Raw genomic sequence first — 21951 nt, 5'->3', positions numbered from 1 at the left:
AAAGTGAATGCAGGAACTGGAGTGGTCAGCATCATAAGAGTCGGTGTCAAAGGAATAGGAGCTAAAGAACTCGTACGTAAGGGTACAAATAGTAGCCTCCTGCATGGTAATCAGACCCGACATACCCGTCCCGTTCAACAAACTACAGACCTCCTCATAAATGCCTAAGGTCTCTAGGTCAGTCCGCGCAAGGAAACGGGTGGGGGAGAGAGGGCAACGAAGTAAAGCGGCTAACCGTTTCCGGTGAGCCTCGAAGTGAAACGATCTTGTGGGCATCTTCGGTAAAGGTGTGAGAGCGCCCTCCCCGTAACAAATTGACCTCGGAAGGGAGTGGAAGTGATGGCTAAGCGGCTAGCCTGCTGGTGTGGCCTCGGTGGCGCAAGCATACAGGTGCGGGAAACGGGCGTGAATCCGCGATCTAGCAGAGAGAAAGGCCTGGTAGGAGTAGTGGGCGGTGTAACCCGAACCGAGCTCCCCGAGCTGGTCTGCGGCGTAAACCGTCCCCGCAGTGAGACAAGTAGAACTGGTGCTTTGCGGTGGTGACCAAGGCGGAGCTAGTGGCAACAAGCAGGGACCACCGACTCGCTCACGGACGAGTGGAGGACGTACTAGTAGAAGGCAAAGAACTTGCGTCCATCCTGCAAAGTATCAAAGGGCACGAATAAGATAAGATGCTGCTAACCGTGGTTAAAACAACCCGCTAACCAACATGTGACAACAAATAATGGCCCTATTAGTCGGAAAATATTCGACTACCAACATATAAAATCCAACAATCCTCAACAAATTCGAAGGGCAGCATGTGAGTGGTGATAATGTGATGAGAATAATGACGCTAAAGGGCTAATACAAAGATGAAAACCAAATATGGGGGCATGTATGACTCCTAGCGATCGAAGATTTCTACTCACAAAGACGGGATTTCCCAATAATTCACAAAGCATGTAAGGGCGATAGGGGACGGTAACAATGATTAACAACAAAGCAATAAGTAGGCATGGATGAAGTTAAGCAAGCAAGGCAACAGAGAAAGACCGTCGACGGTCGACATATTTCGACTTACGGGAACCCTAATCGCGGAAATCGCGCAAAATTCGAATTAAACATGTAACAACAGTGAGGAATTGCGAAAAGATCATCAACAAGCTAATTAAGGGCATATAAACACAATTAAATCGAAACAAAATCGACTAGACATGGATTTTCGAACCCTAATTCAAATCACCTCAATAAATTCGATTTAAGTGAAGAGAAAATGCAAAGAGTATGAAAGGAACACTTACTTGATGATGATTAACCTACAATAAGCAACTAAACTTCAAAAAACAATCAACCAAGGCGGATTTTCGATTGAAAAACCGCAAACCCTAATCCCCTTTAAAAACCGCGAAAACGAGCACAAAAGAGGGGGAAAATAAGGGGTTATTGAAGATTAATTAGCTAGCAATAGAATGTAGGTGATGGATTTGATAATTTTGGGCAAGAAATGGGGATTTGGGGGAGATGGAAATCGCAATTAGGAAGGGGTTAGAAGAAATTAGGGATAAAATAGAAATGAAAATCGAAATAAGGAGTTAAGTATAGAAAAACTCCCGTCCACTGTTCATTTCACTCGATCGAGTGATTTTAATCACTCGATCGAGGACTTTTGCTGTCCCCTTTGCTCGATCGAGTAAGAACCCTCTCGATCGATCATTTCCTCTGTGGCCTTCCTCGATCGAGTAATCAGACGGCTCGACCGACCCATTTTCCACTCGATCGAGTACAAAAAGTACTCGATCAAGGACTTCCTCGTGTGGACTCTTTGAATTTCGTCCCTTCTTCCTCGAATTGCGTGCATCTTCCCCAAACCTGCGTAAAACATATCCAAACATATCCCAAAATACCAAAAAACGAAAAAACACAGTCTATAGTCTCGAGTCTAAGCTAAAGGATTGTCTAAACTAATTGTCCTAATTAAAAACGTAATAAAGAAATTCAAAAGAAATTCAAACAAATATCTATTACAATTTGTTACACGGGGCATTTCCCGTTTAATTCCCATCGACTTTCGAGTAGCCCCTTCGTGGGCTTCGATGGAGGACGTCACTTCAGCGATATCGACCGTCCTCTTTGATTTCCATGAGCTTGAATTCCTGTTTGCAAGAGGAGGAGGAACATAGTTCCAATCTATGTAGGTTCGAACTGTCTTCGTTCTCGCCCCTCTGTCATCTTCTTTGGCATCCTTGGCTCCAGTTTGATTGATAATGGTTGCACCCTGTCCCTTGACAACTCCTTTCTTGCCTTCATCCGCACTGCTGCAGAAGGGAAACAGACGAATTTTCCTCCTTTTTGCTCTCAGTATGAGGCGGAGGGTTAGCAATAACAGCAATATTCTCCAAATTTTCATCTGGAGTGTCAATAATAGGGTCAACAGAAGAGAGGGCATTGCAAGGCTGAGCTTGCATGGGAGCCCTCCGGAACTTGGACTGATGAAAAGTCGGCTCCTCGTCCCCTACCGAAAGGTCAAAGTCTTCCCCGACGTCTATCCGCACGGGCGGTGGACAAAAATGGTCTCCCTAAAATGATAGGGGTGTGCACATCTTCGGGGATATCTAAGACGACAAAATCAACGGGAATAAAGAACTTCCCTATCGAGCAGTACGTCTTCTCGCTACACCTAGTGGCCGTGATAAACTACGGTCGGCCATCTGGACAGTCATGTTGGTGCAACTCAGCTTTGTCACACCAAGTCTCTTAGCTAGAGACAAAGGTAAAACACTTACGCTAGCGCCTAAATCGCATAGTGCATTATCAATCAATTGTATACCGATGTGACAAGGGATCGAAAAACTACCCGGGTCTGATTGCTTAGGAGGTAGCTTATTTTGAGATAGGGCTGACCCCACCTCTGTCAAAGCTACGGTCTCATTATCATTAATAGTCCTCTTACGTGCTAAAATTTCTTTCATAAATTTTAAATAAGAGGGTACCTTGGTCAGCAATTCAGTGAATGGCACGGAAACTTCCAAACTCTTCAAAAGCTCAACAAATTTGCTAAACTGTTGATTAACCTTGGTATTCTGCAGCCGCCTTGGGAAGGGAACCGTAATTGGTATTTCGAGCCCCTTGTTTCTCGCTTCCAAAGTGTCTTCCGGAGCAAGTTCGGTATCCTTTGGACGCTTCTTACCTCTCGAACGAGGCCTTTCTGGTAATTCCTCGCTTAAACGAGCACTAGCAGGCTCTCGAATAAGCTTCCCGTCATCAGTATCACTCGATCGAGCAATGTGCTCACTCGATCGAGCAGTTTCTTCATCAACATCAGTCGATCGAGTAACGTTCCCACTCGATCGACCATCTTCAGCTTCCGGTTCACTCGATCGAGCAGAAAGACTACTCGATCGAGGGCTTTCTTCACCATTTACATTCGATCGAGCTCCAGATTTCAGTCGATCGAGTAACTCCCTTGTCGTGAGTCCTTTTCTCTTAACAGAACACTGTTCATCATCAGCGATAGCTTCCCTCGGGTCTGATTTCTGTACTTCCGGTCCCTCATAAGATAGACCGCTTCTCAACTCTATCAAATGTACCGTCTCATTTGGGTTCTTCTCATTTTGAGTCGGTAAATGACCCGGCTTCCTCGAGGATTGATTCGCGGCGAGTTGGGCAACTTGAGTCTCAAGTGCCTTTATGGATGCGTCTCTCTGTTGATCACTTGTGCCTCTTTGTTGATCACTCGCATGAAGCTGCTTTGTAATGGCTTGCATCATAGACTTTAACTCGCCCATTTCACTCACCCCACTTGAAGATGAACCGTGGTTAGGAGGGTTAAAAGACGGAGGCTTCTGATAGCCTTGTTGAGTCTTATGGGGTGGAATATACGGTTCGCCTCTTGATTCGGAGGAGCGGTGGGGTTGAGTACGTTCTGGTTACTCCACCTCAAATTGGGGTGGATATTCGGCTCGTAATGAGTGTTGTTTTGCCTGTAATGTTGGAAGGCAGCACATTGCCCATAAGGACTAGGACAATAATCAGAAACATGTCCATCTACCCCACACCTCGTACAGACGAAAGGACCGTCTGTCATAGCATTAACCTGGTACATCCCTCCCTTGAGAGCTCCCCCTAGTTCATACTTGTCGAACCTCGCGGTAAGGGCTTCTAATGCGGCTACTGAAGAGGATTCAACGGCTCTCCTTTGGTTTCCCCTTGAATTCCCATATTCAGCCCTATGAGTGGCTAAATCATCTATAATCTTCCATCCCTTGGTCGCTCCCAAGTTGTCAGCAAATCGACCATTGGCTGCAGCATCTAATATAGCCCTCTGATCATCATATAAACCATTGTAAAAATGGTTACACAAGCTCCATTTTTCGAAACCGTGGTGCGGTATGGTCCGCACCAGTTTCTTAAATCGAAGCCATGCCTCGTGGAAGTTCTCGTCAGGCCCTTGTTTGAAACTTGTTATCTGAGCTCTAATGGCGATGGTTCTCGAAGCAGAGAAATACTTCTTATAAAACGCCAATGCTAGCGAATTCCAATCTGTTATGCCGTGAGAGCGGCTCGGTCTAAATCCTGTACCACTCCCTTGCAAAGCATCGCGGAGTGAGAAGATGAACATAGTTTCTTTGATCGATCATCACGCCGGTGGGAGGAGGTATGGAGCAGCGATAATCAATGAAGGTCTCCATATCTTTGAGCCGCGTCTTGATTGCAGCTCCCGAACGATTTTTCTCGACCATATTGATGTATGCAGGCTTGGGCTCGAACTTCCTAGCATCTCCCTAGATTCGAACCCTTTATATAGATTGTCGGCCGTGGGCTCGGAGTGACTAGCAATGGTTGCTTCCTCAGCCATTTCGGGAAAATCTGGGAAAGTAATAGATTCAACTGATGAATTGGAAACTGGAGAAGACGGTGGATTGTCTTCGAAAAGCTCGTTCTCGTAAAAGCTACCACGAGAACTAGGCTCTTCCTCTGCCTGTTGTTCTTGAAATAGTCTCCTTTTTACGTGCAGAGATCTCTCAATCTCGGGATCAAAAGGTAGTAATGGCCCACCTTGCGACCTGCGCATAAGAAGAAACTACAGACAAGATATAAGAATAGTCTAAGGAACGATGTTCCTTAAACTAAAAGAAGAATAAAAAATAAAACAGCTAGTAAATTGAACAATTGCCTCCCCGGCAACGGCGCCAAAATTTGACACACGTCGCGTGCACTGTCAAAAATAAAACCTAACGGTCTCAACTAAAATGTAGTAGAGGCAGTCGAGTATCGAATCCACAGGGAGGTAATGCAACTACAGCTATCTATTTCTAATCCTATAGTAACAATTGGTGTTGATTGAATTTTGGTTCTAAACTACGGAGTTGAAAGGAAAGAGAAATAAAGCAGAGAGCAGTAAAGCAGGAAGTGAATTAAAACTATCAATAAGAGGGGGACATGTCGGGAATTCGGTTCACTACGGTAGTTCAACAACTTAGCAGTAAATGACTCAGACGAACTAATGCGAGACGGATATTAGAAGGTCCTTTCGGTCCACTTCCCACCCTAAAATACCACTAACTTAACTTTCGTCCTCATTAGGGTAGTCTACTGTTTATAGCAGGCCTATTTAGTCCAATCTTTCGATCCAGGATTAATTGTAGCCAGATTAATGGGTGACATAGAAGCGTGCACTCAACTAGGTCGAGAATTACAGTTATATTGCTATAGTGACAGGATCTCTTATCAGTTCATCTAATTCATTCACTACGTCGTCATTATTCTACCGCAGATTCCCTAATCCCAACATGAAGGGGTTTAGCTACTCATACTCATAATTAATCTAACAGCAGATAATTTCCCAGCAGATGACATAATGAAATAATAATAAAGCGCAATAATAATTAAACTAGGGCAAAATAATAAATAAGGACAACAAGAAATTAATGCAACGAAAAGGTTAATTATTATTGAAAGAAGAGAGGGAATTACAATCCAAGCAAATTCCGGCGTAAAGAACTCGAAATCCAATGAAGCAATCCCGAAATTAAGAGTAGCAGTCGAAAGTAAAAGTAACGTAGGAAGTAACAGTGGTTTTCTAATGCGAAAACTTAGATAGTAAAAGAGATGATGAAAGAATGACTAATAACCTAGTAAATAATAGGTTCAATAGCCAAACCACAAAGTGTTTATGCGGAAATAAATAAAACACGGACTGATTAAAGCCTATAATGTCGAAAACCTCTCGATCGAGTGGATTAAACCACTCGATCGACCAACATCTCAGCAGAAGTCCCTCGATCGATCATCAGGGTACTCGATCGAGGACTTGATCATGTGCATCTTACTCGATCGAGTAAGGAATAGCTCGATCGAGCCACAGGGAGCCTAGGAACCACTCGATCGACCACCTAACAGCTCGATAGACCACTTGGGTCTTCAATTCAGCTCACGTCTTCACCCAAATGCCTCGTAAGGCGTGCAACGACACTTCCAAGTGCAACATCTCACTCTGGGACAATCCCGTCTCCTCTAAATGCATGCAAAAAGGACGAAAAGGAGTATGGTTCCGCTACTTCCGCGATCATTCCTACAAAAAGGACAAAATACACCAAAGTAGCCAATTCGGGGCAAAATACTATAAAAACAGTATAGAAATGCATAGAAATACGTGCTGAAATAGGCTAAAAAGACTATACATTAGGCACGTATCAATTTTTCATGTTGATTTTCATTAAACGATTTGAATCGATAATTTTCTTGCATAGAATACCATGCGGCCAATTTTTTTTTTTTACGGCTGTTCTGTTTTTTTTGAAAACCGTGTCATGATGTTCACGGTTGATCAGTGGTTTTTCGTTTTGTTCTTTGCATATTGTTATTTTAAACGATAATTATAGCAATATGTTAAGATTTATCAATTGTAGATTTATTTTAATACGGATTATATTTAAATTGCAATTGGTTTCATTTTGTCAAAACGATTATGTTTTGATTGTTTGCTCTCGGCAAAACCGCTGAATTTTTTTTTTGCCCTTTTTGCTCTCGGTAATAGATGCTGAAAAAAAAAAAAAATTTCTCGTTTTTTTTCCCTTTTGGCCACGGCTTATTTTTTTTTTTCCTAAATTTTTCCTTTTTGGCCAAAACATGTACATTATACGGATTCTGTACACTCGCTTGATTGTGAAACGGTTCACACACGTACCATTTAGTTATTTTAAAGCAATTTAAAGTAACGGATTATCATGAATTAAAATTAAGTTGATAGAAGCGGTTTTGTCACATAATTTTAATCGTTAAAAGGTGGTTTGGATAAATTTAACATAATTACGGAATTATGTCACGAATAAATTTTATTTTAGTTGATGCATTTTTATTTATCGTTACTTTTGAATGCCATGAATGTTTTTAATTACGTATTTAATTTTACAAACGGTTGTAACTTAGTGTGGCCTTAGTAGAACGTGTTACCGTAATGATGGAACACGGTCATGGTTGTATTTTGAGATGTCGCATCTCCGTTTTGATTTTTCCTTGTAATTACAGTTTTAATTTAGAATGTAAATATTATATTTTGTAAATTTTAAATTGTAATTTTGAGAAGACCAAAGATGGAGATCGGATGCTCACTCCCGCTGCATGGATAAAGATGGAACATCAAGACAAGCTTCTCGGGTCCAACGGTGGATTCCAAAGTTGTATTATGTTCTTTTTACTAGGATAGGCCACACTAGGACTTTTTTTTACGTTTTGCATTCTCTTATGTTTTTCATCGTAACGATAGTTTGCATCATATTCCACCTAAAAACAAACCACTTAATTTTTGCATGAAAACTGACTCATATAGAGGTTGCGCGTTAGTTTTCTTTGATATACAGATATCACACGTTTTTACAAGCCATCACCTAAATTAATTCATTCACGCAATGCTAGTTTTTTTCGTTCACTTAAAATGAATTAAAACTAAGTTGATGGGATCTTCCTCGTATGACCAAAAATTGAGAATAGTCTTTATAGGTCAAACTCCAATAAATCCCTTCTTCGTCGGTAGGCATAATATGACCCCTTCTACGTCGGGTAAGTTGGAACTGATTGACCTATTTTATCTCAACACTATGGTCACTCGTACAATCCTGTGATTATGGTGGACTATAGATAGGATTTACGGAAATTTATCGACCGAGAGTTCTAACGATAGAACTAGCTAAACAGTTGGCTTATCAATTTACGGAAATTGAGTCTTGGGATCATTTATATAATTCTTGAGGTAGATCAATTATACAAGTGCAATGAGTCTACACGTTAGAATGAATTTTAAACAGACTTAAAACACCACGATGAGTTGCTTATTTCGTTTTGTTTTTCCTTCCTTTTTCAGTGTAGATCACGATCATTTAAACTGCTAATAACATAATGGTTGGCCGTGCTGACGACCCAATGCCAAGTGCCACATTGGACCGTGAGTCCTAGCTTCGGATCTTCATGAATCAGATGAATCAGTCTACTCGACTGAAGAATGATGGATCAAACTTCGCGGACTGGGAGGCGGTATTACGGAATGCTGCCATTGCTGACGGGAAGCTCAAATATCTGACTGAGCCCATCCCGCCAAACCCAGGCCCCACGGCTGGAGCTAACGAGATCACAACGTATAGCGATTTCGTCATGGAAGCGGGTGCGATAAAGAACGTACTCATTTTTGAAATGGAATCCAATTTGCAGAAACGCTTCATAGCCCAAGGTGCAAACAAGATTTTCACCACGCTCACTAAGGAATTCTCGAAAGCACCGAGAATCGTGACCTATGAGCATACCTGTCGCTTCTTTGAGGCGAAACTCCAGAAGGGCCAACCGGTTAGCCCACACATTCTCAGCATGATTGAGAATGTCGAGAAACTGGAGGCGCTTGATTGTAAAATCAGCGAGAACATTGTGATTGACCGCATGCTTCATTCACTCCACGATGGTTTTGCGCTCTTTAGAGCCAATTACTATATGAATGATTTGAAGAAAAGTCCTCATGCACTACACTCCCTTCTCGTACAGACCGAGAAGGACATGAAGTTTAGTGGGAGCATGAAACAGGATGTTCTCGTTGTGTCAAACAAGGGCAAGGGTAAGGGCAAAGTTCAGGCAGACCTAGCAGTAGGTAAATCGAAGTTTAAGAAGTCGGGATCAGGTAAGAGTGGGCCTGGTGAGTCGAGCACCTCATCAGGCGCGACAAAGAGCAAGACCGGTAACATGGAATGCCATCATTGCCACAAGACTGGGCATTGGAGGCGTACATGTCCTGTATACCATGAGGACATAAAAGCAGGTCGCGTTAATCCTGTTGGTATGTCTTCTTCTTCTTCTTCTTCTTCTTCTTTTATTCATATGATTGAGATTAACCACGCAAGTTACGAAACTTGGGTACTAGATACTGGTTGTGGTTCTCATCTGTGCAATCATGTGCAGGGCCTCCGAAACATCAAACCCCTCGTAAAGGGTGAGGTGGACCTGCGTGTCGGGAATGGAGCGCGAGTGGCTGCCGTCTCGAGGGGAACATATGTGATCCAGCTTCCTAGCGGATTTGAGTTATTTTTATATAACTGCTATTATGTACCCAGTCTTTCTAAAAACATTATTTCAGTTTCTGCACTTGACAAACTTGGGTTTTCATTTGTAATAGAGAATAATAGCTGCATTTTCTCATTACACGATATGATTTATGGCAAGGCAGTCTCCATGAATGGAATTTATGTTTTAGATCAGACCACCGAAATATTGCACGTAATGAATAAGAAGTTGAAGGTTGGTGACAAAGATCAAACTTATCTATGGCACTGCCGTATGGGACACATTAATGAGAAACGCGTTAAACAGCTCATACAGAATGGAGCTATCTCGGCCTTTCATTTTCAATCATTTGGCACGTGTGAATCATGTCTCATAGGCAAGATGACTCGAATTTCCTTCAAAGGTGTTGGAATGCGCGCTGCTGACCTATTAGGACTCATACATACGGATGTGTGTGGACCTATGTCAATCACCGCACGAGAAGGCTATAGGTATTTTATCACTTTCACGGACGATTTAAGTAGATATGGCTATGTCTACTTAATGATGCATAAAAGTGAGTCTTTTGAGAAATTCAAAGAATACCAGAATCGGGTACAGAACCAACTGGGTAGAAAGATTAAAACACTACGATCAGACCGTGGTGGCGAGTATCTTTCACACGAGTTTGATCAACACCTCAAAGACAGTGGGATTGCCTTACAGTTAACTCCACCTGGAACACCTCTGTTGAATGGTGTGTCCGAACGGAGAAATCGAACACTACTTGATATGGTTCGATCCATGATGAGTCACACCGTATTGCCTGATTCATTATGGGGTTATGCTCTTCGTCATTTGCTCTAATACTTAATCAAGTCCGTCTAAAGTCTGTTGACAAGACTCCATATGAACTATGGAAGGGAACGGTCCCTAACTTGTCCTTTATACGGGTTTGGGGCTGCGAGGCTTATGTCAAGTGGAGACACGAGGATAAGCTCGGCCCGCGATCGGTCAAGACATACTTTATAGGTTATCCTAAAGGAACACTTGGTCATTACTTTTATTCGCCAACCGAACAACGTGTATTTGTTGCGGCTAGTGCTACATTCTTAGAGAAAGAATTTCTCGAGAACGCGAAGAGTAATAGAACCTTCGAGCTGTCGGAGATTCCAGAACCAAATGCCGAGCAACCATTGGAGGAACCAGTTCCTTCAATCCCGGCTGCGGTTAATATTCCTGAGGAACCTAGGAGGTCGGGAAGAGTCTCTATTCCTCCGGACAGATACATAGGTATGGTCGAGGAACATGACATAGATGACATTCTACTCTTAACGAGTAGTGAACCCGCAACCTATAAAGGTGCCATGACTAGTTCCGACTCAAAGCTATGGCTTGAGGCCATGCAATCCGAGATGGACTCCATGTATGAGAATAACGTATGGGATCTTGTTGACTTACCTGCTAAGGTTCGTCCCCTTCAATGCAAATGGCTTTACAAGATAAAGCATTCTGTGGAAGGTCAACAAGATATCTATAAAGCACGTCTAGTTGCTAAAGGTTTCACCCAAGTGCCAGGTTTGCACTACGATGAAATTTTTGCACCCGCTTGATCATCTTTGCGTTCCATTCGGATTATCTTAGCGATTGCCGCTTTTCATGACTATGAAATTTGGCAGATGGATGTGAAAACCACCTTCTTAAACGGTTATTTGGAGGAAGAGTTTTACATGGTACAACCCGAAGGTTTCATCGATCCTGAACATCCTAAGAAAGTGTGCAAGCTTAAGCGTTCCATCTATGGACTTAAGCAGGCTTCTCGTAGTTGGAATCATCGTTTCGACCAAGTGATAAAAGAGAATGGATTTACTCGATCGGTCGAGGAACCATGTCTATATATCAAGTCGAGTGGGAACAAGATTGTCTTCCTAATATTGTATGTTGATGACATACTCCTGATTGGGAATGACATACCTCTCTTAACTTCGGTAAAAGTATGGTTGAAGAACCATTTCCAGATGAAAGATCTGGGTGAGGCACAAAGAATTTTGGGCATCCGTATCTATCGAGATAGATCACGACGGATGTTATCTCTCAGTCAGGAGTCTTATATAGACAAGATTCTAGAGAGATTCAGCATGACTAACTCCAAAAAGGGGTTTCTTCCTATGGCTCCAGGGGTGCATTTGAGCAAGTCTTAGGCACTAGAGACACCGGAAGAGAAAGAGCGCATGACACGGATCCCTTATGCCTCGGCTATAGGATCAATCATGTATGCCATGATATATACACGCCCGGACGTGGCATATGCATTGAGTATGACAAGTCGATTCCAACAGCATCCAGGTGAATCACATTGGATGGCTTTCAAGAACATTCTTAAGTACCTACGGAGGACTAAAGATTGGGCATTGACTTATGGAGGCGATCAAAAGCTATGCGCAAACCTTTATTCGCAGATGCTAGCTTCCAAACGGATCGAGATGACTCGAAATCTCGGTCTGGATTCGTTTTTACTCTTAATGGCGCTGCGATCAGTGGAAGAGTTCCAAACAAAGTGTTACAAAGAGATTCTACGACCGAGTCCGAGTACTATGCCGCGTCGAAGGCTGCAAAGGAAGCGATATGGATGCGTCAGTTCTTACAAGGACTATCTGTAGTGCCTAGTTCGAATGACCCGATCACCATCTATTGCGACAATAGAGGTGCCATCTTCCAAGCTAAGGAGCCTAAGTTTAGCAACAAGTCTAGACATGTACAACGGAAAGCTCATCTAATCCGAGATTACGTGGAGCAAAAGGAGGTAGTGATGGAAAAGATTGCTACAGATGATAATATAGCAGATCCTCTCACTAAACCATTACGACAAGATAAGCATGAAGGGCATGTTAATTCCATGGGAATTAAACGTGTTCCTGAGTTGTAGTACTCTTTTATGGATTAGATTCATTTTCTTGTGTACTCTATACGACATCATCGTTTTGATATTTATATATATTTTGTTTTTCATGTGGAATTGTACGACAATTTTGAACACCACAAAGTGAACTGAACAAACATTATATTTTTGGTCCTTAATTGCCCAAGTGAGCTGATAGCTCTGGCAATTATTTTGTGACATTGGTTGATGGTGGGTTCAACGAACCATAAGTCAAACGGTTGACTGGCCAATCACAGAGGCGAGTTATATAGATATATCGTAGGACACAATTGTGACATCGACGTGGAGTCCTAAATGTTTTATAACATTCGGTGCCAGGTCGTGGATAAGACCTCCATGGTGATCCTAAGAGTCGATTCTTTTGAATATCGACTGCCTCTTGAGACTAAGACATATTTTGGGCTACTTTGGTTCTTTCTCACGGTCATCCGTAACAGGGGGCCAAGTAGATTGTTTCTGGGTCATTTCATGCTGTGCTTAGATCGGCAGGAGTCGAGTTGGAGGAAATATTCAGCCTTTATCAGGTACTCGATATTTCTCGGGGCCACTCGAGGAGTCAGAATCGAAATGCATGGCCATGCTCGAATACTGGTCGTTTTATCAGTTAAGTTACTCTCTAGTCGGGGAAACCACTCTTGATACAGATCGATTGTAAAACACGACCTTTGCGGATCCGGATCTGCAAATTGTTTTACATTGAGTGGGAGAAATTTTCAATGGATGTGAGAATCGGTTATCGCACATACACTTGTACGGACAAGTGGGAGTTTATTGGAGCTGGTGTCTTCCAGTTAGTGCGGATAACGTTATTGCACTTACACTTGAACGGACAAGTGGGAGCTTGTTGGGGCTGGTGTCCTCTACAGTTAGTGCAATGACATATAAATCTCTAAAAGGATTAAAGGGTATACTTTTGTATTATTATCAGTTGGTCCACGTTTATCAATAACGGTTGGCTTGCTAGATAAGTTTGACGTTATTGTCATACTGATGGCGGTGATCAACTGGTCCCTAAAAGTCACACCTATAGGATACGTTTGAGAGATGTGACGGTATGAAAATACAGTCATGTTGATGCCTAATATGACCAAGCGGTTAGTCGGAGTTATTGACTAATAATTAGTCAAACGCGATGTTGAGATAATTATTTAATACGGATTAAATAATAATGGCTAAGGTGAATTAAGCAGTTAATTCGTAGTTGAATATAAACGATTATATTTAATTAATGTATATTGAATTAATTAATTATACAATATTGTCATTGTCGGACAAGTATTAATATATCGACTGAGTCATGTTACTAGTTGATATTTTAATATCCGATGACGGATGACGATTTATAATTAAAACCCGTCATATACATTTTAGCGATTCGAGTCGGACCATGAGTTAAATAAGGAGAAAGTGGAAAGCCCACTCCCTCCTCTTGGAAACTCACGGCCGAACCAAAGGAGAACAGAAGGAGAGTCTTTCTCTCCTTTTGACGAAATTCATTTCATTTGCACAAAAATTAGGTTTTTGGAGCATTTTCTCTCTGAAAACCTAGATCTCACATCAGAAAAAACTCACAAAACTCTCTCAATATTGCAAGGCAATTAGAGAGTAATTTCTAGCACAAGGGGCATAGTCGCAGACGATCTTGGGTGCAACGATTAGGAGGAAATCTATATTGATTTCTGTTCTTAGGCCGAATTCACAAAGGACCCGAGGTTGATTTTATTCTCTTATCATTTTCTCTTGTTTTTCGTTTATGACAATTATTCACATGTTAAATTTGCGTTATAATCCTTAATTATAAGGGAATTTTACGGATATTTCCCTACAACCATAACCACCGTCCTTTGGGTTTGATCCTCACATCTACGACGAGCTCTCGTTATACTTGAGAGGTTACAAATATACGATTTGTTTCACAACAAGTTTTTGGCGTCGTTGCCGAGGACGGCGATATTGGATAGGATTATTTGTTTTCATCTAGGCTTAGTTCTTTTATTTGTTGTTTGTTTTATCCCTTTTTGTAGACGTGGGCTCACCTGTACGGCGGTCTATGGACATGCAGCGGTCTAAAATCCACTCTCGGCTGTGTAATAGATGCTTTCGACCGGATCGTTTTAGATTGGTCGGTTTCGTCTCGGCAAGGGTCTCGAAACAATGCTAGAGATGTTCGGAGTCACCACCAAACAATTATGGGATGCGCGGAAACCGTTCGAGTCCACTTTATACCAAGGTCAATCAAGGCAAAAAGCGGTGCTTGACATTGGTACTAAAGATAAGGAATCGTACCTCTTTAGTATCATATCGCAAGAATGACTCTCGTTCGCCTTGGATAAGGTCGTCCACTATCCAAAGTTTCTGAGTAAGAGTTGAAGGTACTGTTAGAACCTAATTATTGATGATGACATGTCCATTTTAATCATGTTTCAAAGTGCCCAATTTCAGGATTAAGTCCAACCTCCTAATCAAGAGATTATCAAATGCTTCTGGTCGAAACGTTTTGATGAAGCTGCCCAAGATTAATGTTGTAATAGTCACTTATGTAAGGGTAAAAAGGTATGGTACTTAGCAACATTTATAAGCCATAGTATACTTGCTGAGGCAACAGTAAGAAACAGTATGCTTACTAAGGCAACAGTAAGCACGACTGTTGCTTTAGCTCGTGTCACTTGAAGAAAGTCTTTGATTTCAAAAATACTTAATCCCTTAGTACAAACTTCTATTTTTGAAATGTTCATTTCTGATAAATGAAATTTATAAAAGGTTTTTTTTAAGAAAAGAATATTCCAATGGTATCTTTCAAAAGGTTTTATCTCAAATTAGCAAAACATTTTATCATTGGTTTTAAAGAACTTGTTTTTTTCCAAAATTGTTTCTCTAAAAATGTCTTCACTTGGTTGTCAACCTTGTTTTTACTGATTTTCAAAGGCCTTTTAAAGATAATAACAAAGATTCTTTTTCTCTTTAACTTTTGGAAGAATGCTCCCTTTTATGCAAATTTGGTAAGGTAAAAAATATTTGTTTTTTATCAAATGTCTTTACCTCAAAACCCTAGTTTGCTGCTCTATAAAAGGAGCACTCCTCTCCTCCATTTCACAAGTCTTTTCTGAGAATTTCAAAGTGTTTTGCAAAATTGTTTTCTAAAGAACTCAAAGCATTTCTTTTATTTGCAAAATATTTCTAAGTTTTCAAGTGACAACAGTCTTCACTACCGTTGCCTAAAGTATAATATTCTCTTACCTAGAATCATTTGATCAATATGTTGTCCTTATCAATTCTTTCATAGAATCGGTTTGAGGAAACTTGGTCTTGTAAATATTCTAGTTAGAGTATTGAGTTCCTTGACGGAGTAGTCTTAGAACTCGTGTCGCAACCAGAGTAGGTTGTTGGTCCTTTTATTTTAAGTATCTTAAGTAGTCGGAGTAGATCACTTCACTTATTAATAAAAGAAGATTGGACGTAGGCCCTTAGAGTGTTGGCCGAACCAATTCAAAAACATTGTGTTGATCTTTCTTTACTTTATGTCCGCTGCATTTATTTTATTGATACTTCATTTGCGTTTTTCTTTAACAACGGTCCTGTATACTGTTGCTTTTGGTCTGTAGCCTTAACCTCTTGTGCTAAGACAAACAATCAATAGTTAGAATAACCGTTGCCTTACACTTCAGCAATCGTTCTCAACAACGTGATACACTCTTAACGAATCGATTTAGTTGATGTATCCACTTGTTCATCATATCATTAATCAACTTTAATTCAATAAAGACCAAGTTGAAATTTTTAAAATAGTACCTAATTTACCCCCTCCCCCTCATAGGTACTTGGAATCTTAAACTCTTCAATTGGTATCAGAGCCTCGTGCTCTTGATCGAGGCTAATCATCTTATAGTTTGATTCTTGGGATATGGATTCCTCAAAACACTCAAAGATCCTGGTCTTTACTGAAAGATCATAGATCCATATTAGACTCTCTAATAAAAAATAAATTATCTCATAATTTAATATTTTAGTGATCTATGTAACATGCATGCAAATATAAAAGCATAAAAATGAAAGTTAAGGAAAAACAATTTCCTTATATAGATTTTTATCGTATTATGGGCACAAACTAGATCACCTTTCTAGTTTGTTCTTGAGCTAAATGAAAATGTATGATCCTCTTAGAAAAACTTTCAACAAGAAAGTCTCCTTCAAGTTGCACCCAAGAACTACACTCAAATAATTTTACAAGTATTAACTAGATACTGGTAAAATTTAACCCTTGATAATATGTGAATAATACTAACAATCTTAGTTATTATTTTTATTTTACTAACAACTTAGTAAAATGATGCTTATTATTTTAGAGAGAAGAGAAAGATTTCACATGCAAAAGTGTTCAAGTGAAGTGTAAAAAATGAACAACAATTTGGAGTGTATAAGGAGGAAGTGGCGGGTGGAGTGAGGGAGTCAACTTGTTATAATTTTTGTCCAATCTTTATCACATGCTCAATGATCATATGCCAATATTATGGAAGAATAACTAACAAAGTGAAATGATTATAATCACCCACTACACTCCATTTACACGGTCCAATGTCCCATTTACGGATCCATTTTGGTTCTTATATTTTTCGCACAAATACGTGTAAATTTTATTTAAACATCGTTTTATGTTTAAATGCTTCTCGATTAATTTCGTCCAAATCACTCCGTAAATATACGTGTACTGCTACAAATATTATTTTACGTACTAATATTAATCACATTAATCAATTAGTACAATTTTAGTGAATTAACAATTAATTGACTAAAACCCGTCTCATAAAATTTATTATTTAATTATCGCGTAATTAAATAATAACTGCCGCTCCTCGAGTTCGCAACTCGAAATCTCTCTAAAAATAATTGACTAAACTTTTAGTCTATAAAGAAGGGACTAAATAAATTGTATCTCATACAATTAATTAGTTGTCCATTGGGGTTCGTTCCTTTAGGTGTGACCGAAAGGAGTCAGTTGATCACCGCTGTCTCACGACTATAACGTCAAACTCTAGTCAGCCAACTGTTATTGATTTACATTAATCAACTGACGATGATCAAATAATCAAATATCTGATGATATTCCTTTAATGAGATTTATTATGTAAACGCACTATTGTGGAGGACACTAACTCCAACAATCTCCCGCTTGTCTGATACAAGGTGTGCACTACCAATTCTCTTGTCCGTTTTAATCTCCCACTCAATGCAAGGTGTTTTTCAGGTGGCACTTGCACGTGAACATATCGCTAGTGGTTTTGTCGATCGGGAGTGTGACTACCTGACCATAAAATCTCTCACAGATTACTTCCGAGCATGGCCACGCATTTGTAGTCATTAACTCCTCGAGTGGCCTTGAGATATAGTTACCTAACGTGGGTGGACAATTCATGTATGTCCTATCTATCTTTTCCTAATACAGGTCATCATGACTCAGAAGATGTCCTTTTGGCCTCCTTTCACGGCACGACCTAGGACAAAAACCAAAGTCACTCAGAAACTGCATTAACTTGGATAATAGTCTCCAGTCAAAATAATCGACTCATAGGAACATCTTAGAGATCCCTGCCACAACCAGGCGTCTATAATAGAACTTAGGGACTCTTTAAATGGTCACTGTCCGTCAAGGTGTCACACACTTTGCCTATGTAATCGACTAGTCATCACGTATGACCTCATGGTATTGAACAACCATCAATCGACTTACAATATAGTCACTCCGAGACGTCACCTCATTAAGTGACTAGGGACAAAATACAATGTTCATCTTGTTCACTTGAATAGTGTTCAACATTGTCTCCACAACTTATTCAGATAAACAAGGTATTAAAAATTTAGTCATACTAAATAAAAGATTCAAAAATGAATGCAAAAACAAATGAATGTGATTATCATATATATAATAAGAGATACACTATCCAATTATTACATATCCATAATCTAAAGAAAATCTGGTACTCGCCTTAATCCCATTGCGACGACATGACAATCATGCTTAGACTTTGATAAAGGCTTGGTTAAAGGATCAACAATATTATCATCTCTCCCAACCTTAAAAATGTCAATTTCCTTCCTTTCCACATAATCTCTAATTACATGGTATTTCCTTTCAATGTGTCTAGATTTGTTACTAGACTTCGGCTCTTTGGCTTGAAAAATAGCTCCACTGTTATCACAATATAGATTGATAGGATCTTCGGCGAAATGGACTACTCCTAGTCCCTCCATGAATTGCCTAATCCAAACAGCTTCCTTTACAGCCTCAGACGCTGCAAGGTATTCAGCCTCTGTTGTAGAATCCGCGGTAAGGCTTTGCTTGAAGTTCTTCCAGCAAACAGCTCCTCCATTTAGCATAAACACATAGCTGTATTGGGATTTTATATCATCCCGATCGGTTTGGAAACTTGCGTCCGTGTAATCTCTTACACGCAACTCAGTTTCTCCTCTAAACAATAAAAACGAATCCTTAGTCCTTCTCAAGTACTTAAGGATATTCTTTACGGCTATCCAGTGACTCTCACAAGGCTTGGCTTGATAACGACTTGTGATGCTCATGGCATATACAATGTTAGGACGAGTGCAAATCATAGCATACATGATACACCCAACAGCGGAAGCATAAGGGACGGTCTTCATGTGTTCAATCTCCTTAGGGGTAGAGGGAGACTGTGACTTGCTGAAAGTAATCCCTTGTCCCATAGGTAGAAATCCTCTCTTGGAGTCTTTCATATTGAACCGGTCATGAACTTTGTCAATATAAGCTTCTTGACTCAATCCTAGTATCCTTTTGGACCTATCCCTATAGATCCGGATACCCAAGATTCGTTGTGCCTGTCCCAAGTCCTTCATCCGGAAGTGTTTTCCTAGCCACTCCTTAACGGAAGTGAGCGATGGAATATCATTCCCGATGAGCAATATGTCATCCACATATAGGACAAGGAATAGAACCTTACTCCCACCAAACTTCATGTATAAATATGGTTCTTCCACACTTCTAGTGAAACCTTTTGTTTAATAACATGATCAAAGCGATGATTCCAACTCCTAGATGCTTGCTTAAGACCATAGATGGACTTCTTAAGCTTACACACCTTCTTAGGGTTAGATGTATCCACAAAACATTCAGGTTGTATCATGTACACCTCTTCTTCTAGAATCCCATTCAAGAAGGCGGTTTTGACATCCATTTGCCAAATCTCATAATCGTGAAATGCGGCAACTGCTAAGATTATCCTAATGGACCAAAGCATAGGGACTGGAGCGAAGGTTTCGTCATAGTGTAAACTATGAACTTGGGTGAAACCTTTTGCCACCAATCTAGCTTTGTAAACATCTACATGTTTATCCACGCCGAGCTTAATTTTATATATCCATTTACAGTGAAGGGGTCGCATTCCCTCAGGTAAATCTACCAAGTCCCATACTTGGTTCTCGTACATGGAATCCATTTCGGACCGCATGGCTTCTAGCCAAAGGGAGGAGTCGGGACTAGACATGGCCGATTTGTAGGTAGTGGGTTCATCACTTTCCAAAAGTAAGAAAACACCATCCTCTTCGATGTTACCAAGGTAGCGGTCAGGTGGATTAGAAATCCTACATGGCTTTCTAGGAAGAATTACCGTTTCAGAGGAAGAGGGAATGTTATCCTCCACGTTCTCTTCTACCTCATTTTCGATTTGTGGCTCTTGAACTTCGTCAACTTCAAATTTTCTCCCACTCCGTCTCCTAGAAATAAACTAATTTTCTAGGAAGACAGCATCACAAGCCACAAACACTTTGTTCTTGTGTTTATTATAGAAGTAATAGCCACGTGTTTCCCTTGAATATCCTACAAAAAGACATTTGTCAGACCTGGGTGCAAGCTTATTGTCAGACTTGATCTTGACGTACGCTTCGCAACCCCAAATACGCATGAAAGACAAATGAGGGATTTTCCCTGTCCATATCTCATATGGAGTTTTATCGGCCGCTTTAGTCGGGCTTCGATTTAGTGAAAATATTGCAGACAAGAGGGCAAAACCCCAAAATGAACTAGGAAGCTCAGTTAGACTCATCATAGACCGAACCATGTCTAATAAAGTGTCTTAAGTAGTCGGAGTAGGTTGTTGGTCCTTTTATTTTAAGTGTCTTAAGTAGTCGGAGTAGATCACTTCACTTATTAATAAAAGAAGATTGGACGTAGGCCCTTAGAGTGTTGGCCGAACCAATTCAAAAACATTGTGTTGATCTTTCGTTACTTTATGTCCGCTGCATTTATTTTATTGATACTTCATTTGCGTTTTTCTTTAACAACGGTCCTGTATACTGTTGCTTTTGGTCTGTAGCCTTAACCTCTTGTGCTAAGATAAACAATCAACAGTCAGAATAACCGTTGCCTTACATTTCAGCAATCGTTCTCAATAACGTGATACACTCTTAACGAATCGATTTAGTTGATGTATCCACTTGTTCATCATATCATTAATCAACTTTAATTCAATAAAGACCAAGTTGAAAATTTTAAAATAGTACCTAATTTACCCCCTCCCCCTCATAGGTACTTGGAATCTTAAACTCTTCAATTGGTATCAGAGCCTCGTGCGCTTGATCGAGGCTAATCACCTTATAGTTTGATTCTTGGGATATGGATTCCTCAAAACACTCAAAGATCCTGGTCTTTACTGAAAGATCATAGATCCATATTAGACTCTCTAATAAAAAATAAATTATCTCATAATTTAATATTTTAGTGATCTATGTAACATGCATGCAAATATAAAAGCATAAAAATGAAAGTTAAGGAAAAACAATTTCCTTATATAGATTTTATCGTATTATGGGCACAAACTAGATCACCTTTCTAGTTTGTTCTTGAGCTAAATGAAAATGTATGATCCTCTTAGAAAAACTTTCAACAAGAAAGTCTCCTTCAAGTTGCACCCAAGAACTAAACTCAAATAATTTTACAAGTACTAACTAGATACTAGTAAAATTTAACCCTTGATAATATGTGAATAATACTAACAATCTTAGTTATTATTTTTATTTTACTAACAACTTAGTAAAATGATGCTTATTATTTTAGAGAGAAGAGAAAGATTTCACATGCTAAAGTGTTCAAGTGAAGTGTAAAAAATGAACAACAATTTGGAGTGTATAAGGAGGAAGTGGCGGGTGGAGTGAGGGAGTCAACTTGTTATAATTTTTGTCCAATCTTTATCACATGCTCAATGATCATATGACAATATTATGGAAGAATAACTAGCAAAGTGAAATGATTATAATCACCCACTACACTCCATTTACACGGTCCAATGTCCCATTTACGGATCCATTTTGGTTCTTATATTTGTCGCACAAATACGTGTAAATTTTATTTAAACATCGTTTTATGTTTAAATGCTTCTCGATTAATTTCGTCCAAATCACTCCGTAAATATACGTGTGCTGCTACACATATTATTTTACGTACTAATATTAATCACATTAATCAATTAGTACAATTTTAGTGA

The sequence above is a fragment of the Silene latifolia genome, chromosome 2 (genome assembly GCF_048544455.1).
Source record: "Silene latifolia isolate original U9 population chromosome 2, ASM4854445v1, whole genome shotgun sequence".
Classification (NCBI taxonomy): Eukaryota; Viridiplantae; Streptophyta; class Magnoliopsida; order Caryophyllales; family Caryophyllaceae; genus Silene; species Silene latifolia.
This window is presented reverse-complemented; position numbering follows the sequence as displayed.